Source organism: Balaenoptera borealis (genome assembly GCF_965194805.1).
Source record: "Balaenoptera borealis genome assembly, chromosome: 10".
Taxonomy (NCBI): Eukaryota; Metazoa; Chordata; class Mammalia; order Artiodactyla; family Balaenopteridae; genus Balaenoptera; species Balaenoptera borealis.
Window position 1 is genome coordinate 7,902,264 of NC_138874.1, and position 7,016 is coordinate 7,909,279.

General features: G+C 38.9%; 1 pseudogene across 1 annotated transcript; it reads left to right on the forward strand.

Moving 5' to 3' along the window:
* The first annotated feature begins 3,996 nt into the window (after positions 1–3,996).
* On the forward strand, positions 3,997–5,211 carry LOC309635875 (dystrobrevin beta pseudogene; annotated as a pseudogene). The gene has a single exon. The product of its transcript is annotated as a dystrobrevin beta pseudogene (transcript).
* Positions 5,212–7,016: the final 1,805 nt, after the last annotated feature.

The following is a 7,016-nucleotide window of genomic DNA, read 5'->3' on the forward strand; positions in this document are numbered from 1 at the left end:
ACCTCCCCTGCATGCATTCCATCAAAATAAAGCTTATGAGTACTACTGCCAGGTCATATCTTTTTCCCTGCTTATCCCTGAAATCCTCAAACACTGCCTAAGCACATAAACCAGATTCAGTGAGAGAGAAGAATATAGGAAAGGTGAGAAGACAAAGAAGGGGATAAAGGCAATCACAGTCATGGGGACAGAATGTACAAAGTTCTGAAATGTAGTACATTCTGGATATGAACTTTGAGGAATTCAGTGTGATGGGAGTGTCAAAAGCAGAATGTGAGAAATGAGATTAGACAGGTACACAGCAGATAGAGCATGTCATGCCAAGAGGTTTGTATTTATCCTGGCAGCAATGGAGGTCTGTTAAGGAATGTTAAGCGAGGGAGTAAGTGATCAGAATTGTATTTTAGAAAGATCCACCTGGAAGCAGTGTGGAGAATGGTTTTGAGGAAAATCAGCACCAGAAAAAGTTTGCCCAAATAAGAAACCATTACAGTAACATCAGTGAGAAATTATGAGGCCTTGGACAAAGGTGTGATAGAGGTATGGAAACAATGAGTGTTTTGGGTTTTTTGTCTTTTTTTTAAGAACAAGAATCGAGAGCATTTTTTGATTGACTTGACATAATGGGTGAGAGGATATGAAGAGAAAAAGATGACTTCCTGGAATCTGGTTTGGGTGAATGGATGCATTGTAGTGTATAAATTAAAGCTGAAATAGAAATCTCAGAAGAAGGAATGGACAGATTTTCTGGTTGGTGGGCCAACATTAATTTCAACTTTGGACATGTTGAATTTGAAGTCTTTGGAGTCATTTAGTCATTACCATTAGAGAACTGAATAGAGCTGGGAGTCCAAAATTCAGAAAAAATCTGTATATGATAAAAATTTGGATCTAGCCTATGAGCAGTGGTTGAAGACACAGAAGTGATGGGATTGTCCAAAAATAGTAATGAAATATAAGAATCCCGGATGGATTCCAAGGTACAGTGATATATTAAATGAATGACTACAGAGAGAAGAATATACAGAGGAGAGGTATCCAGGAAAGAGAGGTGACATGGACGTGAAAAGAGAAGAAATATACAGAAAGAAAGAGAGAAATGAAAAGTTTCCACAGCCTCCTTATAAGATCAACTATTTAATAATTTTAAATTTAAATAATTTTTCGTTCTTTATTTTGAAATATCAAAATAATTGTGATCTCATTAGTATCTTTGAGCTATGCTCTTCAGATTTCAAGTGTGGTCCACATGCATCAAAATCACCTAGGAGTGTGGTTTAAAATTCAGCTCTACTCCAGAAATCTGAGTCAGTGATAAGGGATATGGATCCAGGAATCTGACTTTCCTAGCTTTCCAGGTTTAGTCCTACTGTCTTACAGGGAATTTGGGGTAAGAGCTCCATTGAAGTGAAACTAAAAACTAGAATTTAGGATGTGAGGTTTGATGTTTAAAGATCTTTAATCCTGCTTTCTGCAGTGCTCAGACCAAGATTGTAAAAAATGGTTAACTGTATAAGAAAGATCAACCTAGTCATCAGTTTCTGAATCAGACTGAGAAGTTAATATATTTGGAAAACAAAATAGGTTCCTTTCATGAACCATTATCTATATATTTTTAATGATCAAAGTAAGATCCATAAAATGTCAATCTGTGTTGTAATTAATTAACAAAAGGAAATGAGTTTCAGCTATTCCAGCCAAGCCAGTAAATTTAAACTGTACCCTAATTTTTAAGTGAACAGAAACCTTTAAAATATATGTCAAACTGTTCTTTTTTTTTTTTTTTAACATGAGGGTTAAAGAATAAATAAGGAGTTGAATGACCAACTCCTGTAGTACAAATATAATTACATAAGACACTTCATAAGAACAGGACAGATGTCTGGTTTGTCACAGCATGCCCACATTTAGCAGAGTGCCTGGTATATAAGCTACTCAATAAATGTGATTTTAATAAATGGGTTTGAGATTCAAACAGAACAGTGTTCAAATACACATCTACCACACACCAATCCTTTGACCTTGAAAAATAATTGTAACCTCTCTGTTTTAGCCAGGGTTCTCTAGAGAAACAAAACTAATAGAATATATTCAGATATATAGAATGAGATTAAGAGGAATTGGCTCAGCAATTATGGAGGCTGAGAAGTCCCACAATCTGCCATCTGCAAGCTGGAGGCCCAGGAAAGCTGGCAGTGTGGTTCCAGTCCAAACTGACAGGACTGAGAACCAGGGGAGCCAGTGGTGTAAGTCCCAGTCCGAGTCTGAAGGCCCCAAAACCAGGAGCACTGATTTCCAAGGGCGGAAGAAGACAGCTGTCCCAGCTCAAGCAGAGAGAGCAAATTTGCCCTTCCTCCTTCCTTTTGTTCTATTCAGGCCCTTAACAGATTGGATGATGCCCACCTGCATTGGTGAGGGCCATCTTCTTTACTCTGTTGTCTACTGTTTCAAATATTAATCTTTTCAGGAGACATCCTTACAGACACACCCAGAAATCATGTTTTACCAGCTATTTGGACATCCCTTTGTCCATCAAGCTGATGCATAAAGTTAACCATCACATTCTCTCAGTTAATTTTCCTGTAAGCTTGTTCTGGCCTTACATGGTACAGTGTGTGAAAAGTGACTCACAGAGCATAAGCAATCAAAATATGCAGAGGTAAATTGACCTTGAAGCTATCAAAGCTTAAGTCAGGGCCTCTTACTTGCACATGCCCCTTCCAAAGCCTTGTATGGGGCTCTACTAATGGGTTAACGTGATCTGGTTTTTTGTAACATTTGCAAAAGTAACATATTTTTTATATTATTTTTATAAGAAAGGGTCCCCTAAATGAGCTTTAGGCCTCACAAAACTTGGCTTTGTCCATGAATATATGACAAGTAGTAGTATTATTCGAAGAAGAAATTTTATACAACCTATAGAAAATTCCTAGCACATTACTGGCACACAGTAAATGTATTATTTTTACGTATGTTATAAATTGCTTATTTATAATATAGACTGTTCCAGCAATGTACATGGTAGTTTATAAATATACATAAAATATATAAAAATAAAAAGTGGAAGAAGATATAATAGAAGTTTTCTAACAGAAGAGAGGTAAGATGAATCCATACACATTCTAGCAGTCAAAGCAAAATGAAATAAAATTGGGTATTTATTTCACAGTGTACATGAGCAGATGAACTGCTAAGTAGAAACTCAACTATTTCCAGTATGAAGTAAAATATTTATCCTAGGAGTTTTTCATTAAAAGAAAACTGTAATGTACTAAACAATGTCTTTAGGGCATCTTTAGAGTAAAATCAGCAAATGATATCATATATACATTAAAGACCCCATAAGAAAAGTGTGATCATAATTTTAGCCCTACTTTTTAGATTGTATAAATTCTTTGTAAAAGGATGTGAAAAAAGGAAAATTTGTGTGTTTATGAAGGTAGGTACGGAGTTAGTTGTTGAATAAAGACTCTCATAGAGGAGCTAGGAAACGCCAGTTGATGACAAGAGATCTGCATTGTGAGATGGGGTCACAGTCGGATAGTAATTTTAGAGCCAAAAAAGGAAAAATTTATTGTGCAGTGACCTGAGCGGTGGGGAGGTAGTTAAAAACTGATACAAACATTTGGGCTGGAAAAATTGACTCCGGAAGTCGTTATACAGAATCCTGCGGAGGTGGCGCGTGCCCGCCCTGCGCCCGTCGCGCCCCTCACGTCCCTCGCGCCGTCACGATGTCACGCCCCACCCCGCCCCGCACCCTTCATGACGCTGCGCCCCTCACGTCCGTCGCGCCCGTCGCGCCCGTCGCGCCCCTCACGTCCTTCGCGCCCTCGCGACCTCACGCCCCTCGCGCCCCTCCTTCCCCTCATGCCGTCGCGCCCCCGGCGGGAAGCACCGAGAGCCAGGCGCCGGAGAACGTTCGCCGCTCGTGCAGCTCAGCGAGGGCCAGGCCGGAGGAGGCGAAGGCGGCTGCGTCCCAGATACCTGGGCGCCACCAGCTCCGGCCCGGAAGATGACTGAGGAAACTGGGAGCAAGCGTAACATGGCAGAGAAGAGGCAGCTGTTAATAGAAATGCGTGCTCAGAATTTTGATGTCCTATGACTATGAACTGACAGATTGCAAAGTACGATTTGTACGAAAAACGATGCAGCCTCTGTCTTGCTGGTCTCTGGAACATGCTGGAAGCCTTTTGAGACGACGGCCTTGATACACTGGACTCAACCCCTGAGATCAGTGTGTCCCGCCTCGGGACCGACCCTCATCCATCTACCGCCAGCTGAGCACGTGCCCTCCTTCTCATGAGTCGGCGTGGACCAGCCCCTCAGCTCCTCCTCGACTTCGTGATTGCTGCTGTGACAGTGAGGCCCGAGGCAAGTTGATGGTATTTTCTGTTAAAGCTGTGTTAGCATGTGTGGTGGAAAAATGCTGGACAAGTTGAGATATGTTTTCTCCCAGATGTCAGATTCCAGTGGCTTAATGCTGTTTAGCAAGTTTGACCAGTTTCTGAAGGAAGTTCTAAAGTTCCCAGCAGCTGTCTTTGAAGGGCCATCTTTTGGTTACACAGAGCACTCAGCCTGCACCTGTTTTCCACAGCCGAAAAAGAGAATGCTGAATATGCCTTTAGACACAGCAATGGCTGATCCTCCTCCCTGGGGCCTTGTCTGGCTACCTCTCAAGCATAGGCTTGCCCACACGGAGGAGGTCTGCCATCCCACGGAGTGCTCCCGTTTCCGGTGCGAGGTGGAGTGCTCCTGTTCCTGGTTTGAACGTGGGATGGGTTTCTGGTACCCGTGCCGGCAGTTGCCACACCCCAAGCTGTGCCAAAATTGCTTTTTGTGTGGCCATGCCAGTGTCCCTCACAGCAACCAATACCAGGTAAAGGAGCATCCCTCCTGGGTAACTGCTTTGTGTCTCAGTCTGTGTCCCCAACAGTTCGTTTGTTTCATCAGTACCACTTTCCTCATAGAGGCCTACCATAAATAAGGGTGTAGTGTCATGAAATATCAACACTTACATTTATGACGGGGCTTGCAGGTATGTTGTGCTTCATCACTTGATTTGAAAAGCAGAGTTTTTAAAGTATGGGGAAATGGAGTTACGCTGACATTTGACAAGGTCCCTTTTATTCAGCAAATTGGAATGTGACAGTGCTCCCTTTCCAAGTGAAAGGTGTCTTCTTGTTTTAAAATTATACAAGGGGTACCACCTCCACCCCAAAAGACTTAACTCTCTGAGCTTTAAGGAAGATTTAAAGTTCTTTTTCTCAAGCAAGTTTACTTCGTGCTTATAGGGTTTAAATGTTACAAAGAAAGCTGCATGAAATGAAGTTAAATTTTTGCCTCTGACGTTGGGGAAATACTGTATTTTACAATTGCCACATGGATGTCTTTACTTTCTAAAATAGTCTTTTAAATAACAACATTTGGGTGGAGCTCAATGTCTGACTTTTCTGTGGTGTTTATAAATCATGTAATAAGTTTAGCACCAATCATTTTTCCTTCCCTTCTCTCAGTTTATTTCCAGAGTTTTAAAAATGTCATGCTTTTATTTTCAAACAGTTTCTAGAGCCTTGTTTTAAAACCTTTTCCTTTAGTTTTTGTTGGTTAGTTTACTAAAAGGTAGAAAAATATACAGAGTCATAAGTATAATTCAGGATCTAAGTTCTCAGGCCTGGTCATCCTACCGGAGTTTTAAGTATTAGAAAGCTTTGATAAGCGGGGATTTTTCCTCTCTTTTTTTTTTTTCTTTTTCCTGGTTAACCTTCTTAAAAGTCAACCAAGAAGAAAGCAAGTAAGTTCATATCAGGGATTAGTTAAAAACAAAAACCAAACTTTAATCAAGTGTATACTTTACTTCCTACATTTCTGACAATGTCTTAGATATAATTTTTTTATCAGATAGCTTTTCAGTTGCAGTTAAACCATATAATTTTGTTAAAATGAACATCCTATCCTGGGTATTGTTGTGTTGTAAATTCCAGTATTTTTTTTTTTTTGGTTGAGGTGTCATTATTTTACATTTTTTAAACAAGCAAAGGAAAAAAAAAAATAACACCTAGTAGTTTCTTCTCTTTTTCATTGACTCGGGAGAATTTATAGATTTTCAAATAGTTACTTTTTCTTAAAGTACAAGTATCCCACTGTGTTAATTGACTTGTTAACATCTTCAACTGTTTTTGGTTAGAGTCTAACTCTTTACACTGAGATAGCTCTTTGCCCTATTACCGTTTTTTAAATTTATTTACTTATTTATTTATTTTTATTTTTTATTTGTTTTAGTATCTTTATTGGAGTATGATTGCTTTACATTGTTGTGTTAGTTGCTGCCTATTACCTTTCATAATGATTGGATTCTCTGGAATGTATCTACTGAAAATCCTCATCCTAGATGTTGGGGCTAGGAGATGAGGAACTTGTTTTTCACCTTAGTTTGAACTTGCTCCTTTAGCTAATTTATAACTCTTATAGAAATGGGAATTTACGTTTATTTAAAGATAAATGACTGTTTGAATATTGCTTTCTGATTTACAGAGCAGTTTTTCACGTGAAAAACTCTGTTGAATTTTTCCATTGCTCTGTAACATACATAAATTGAAGTACAGAAATCACAAGTGAATTCTTATATTTCTGTTTAATCCTCACAACACTCTTGTGAAGTAAGTCTTATTTCTATTCATTGTTATTTTTATTTCAGCTCTATTTTTTTCTAGTTTATTAGTTCATTTTTGTTATAGTGACTTAAGATTTCAGGAAAAATCAAGTATTATCAGCACGCATAATTTTGAAGCTAGTATCATAAATGTATCAGTTCTGAATTTTGACGAGTATATACATTATGTCGTAGATGCATACTGGTAAAGCCTTTTAGCAATATACGTGTGTGTCTGTGTGTGTGTGTGAGTATAACTTGTTTTCAAGATTAGGACTATGTGCAATACCCTAGTTCTTTGAGGAAGATATCGGTGAATTTTGAGGCTGATGTGAGTAAAGAAGTTTCCACTTAACAAAAAGATGTG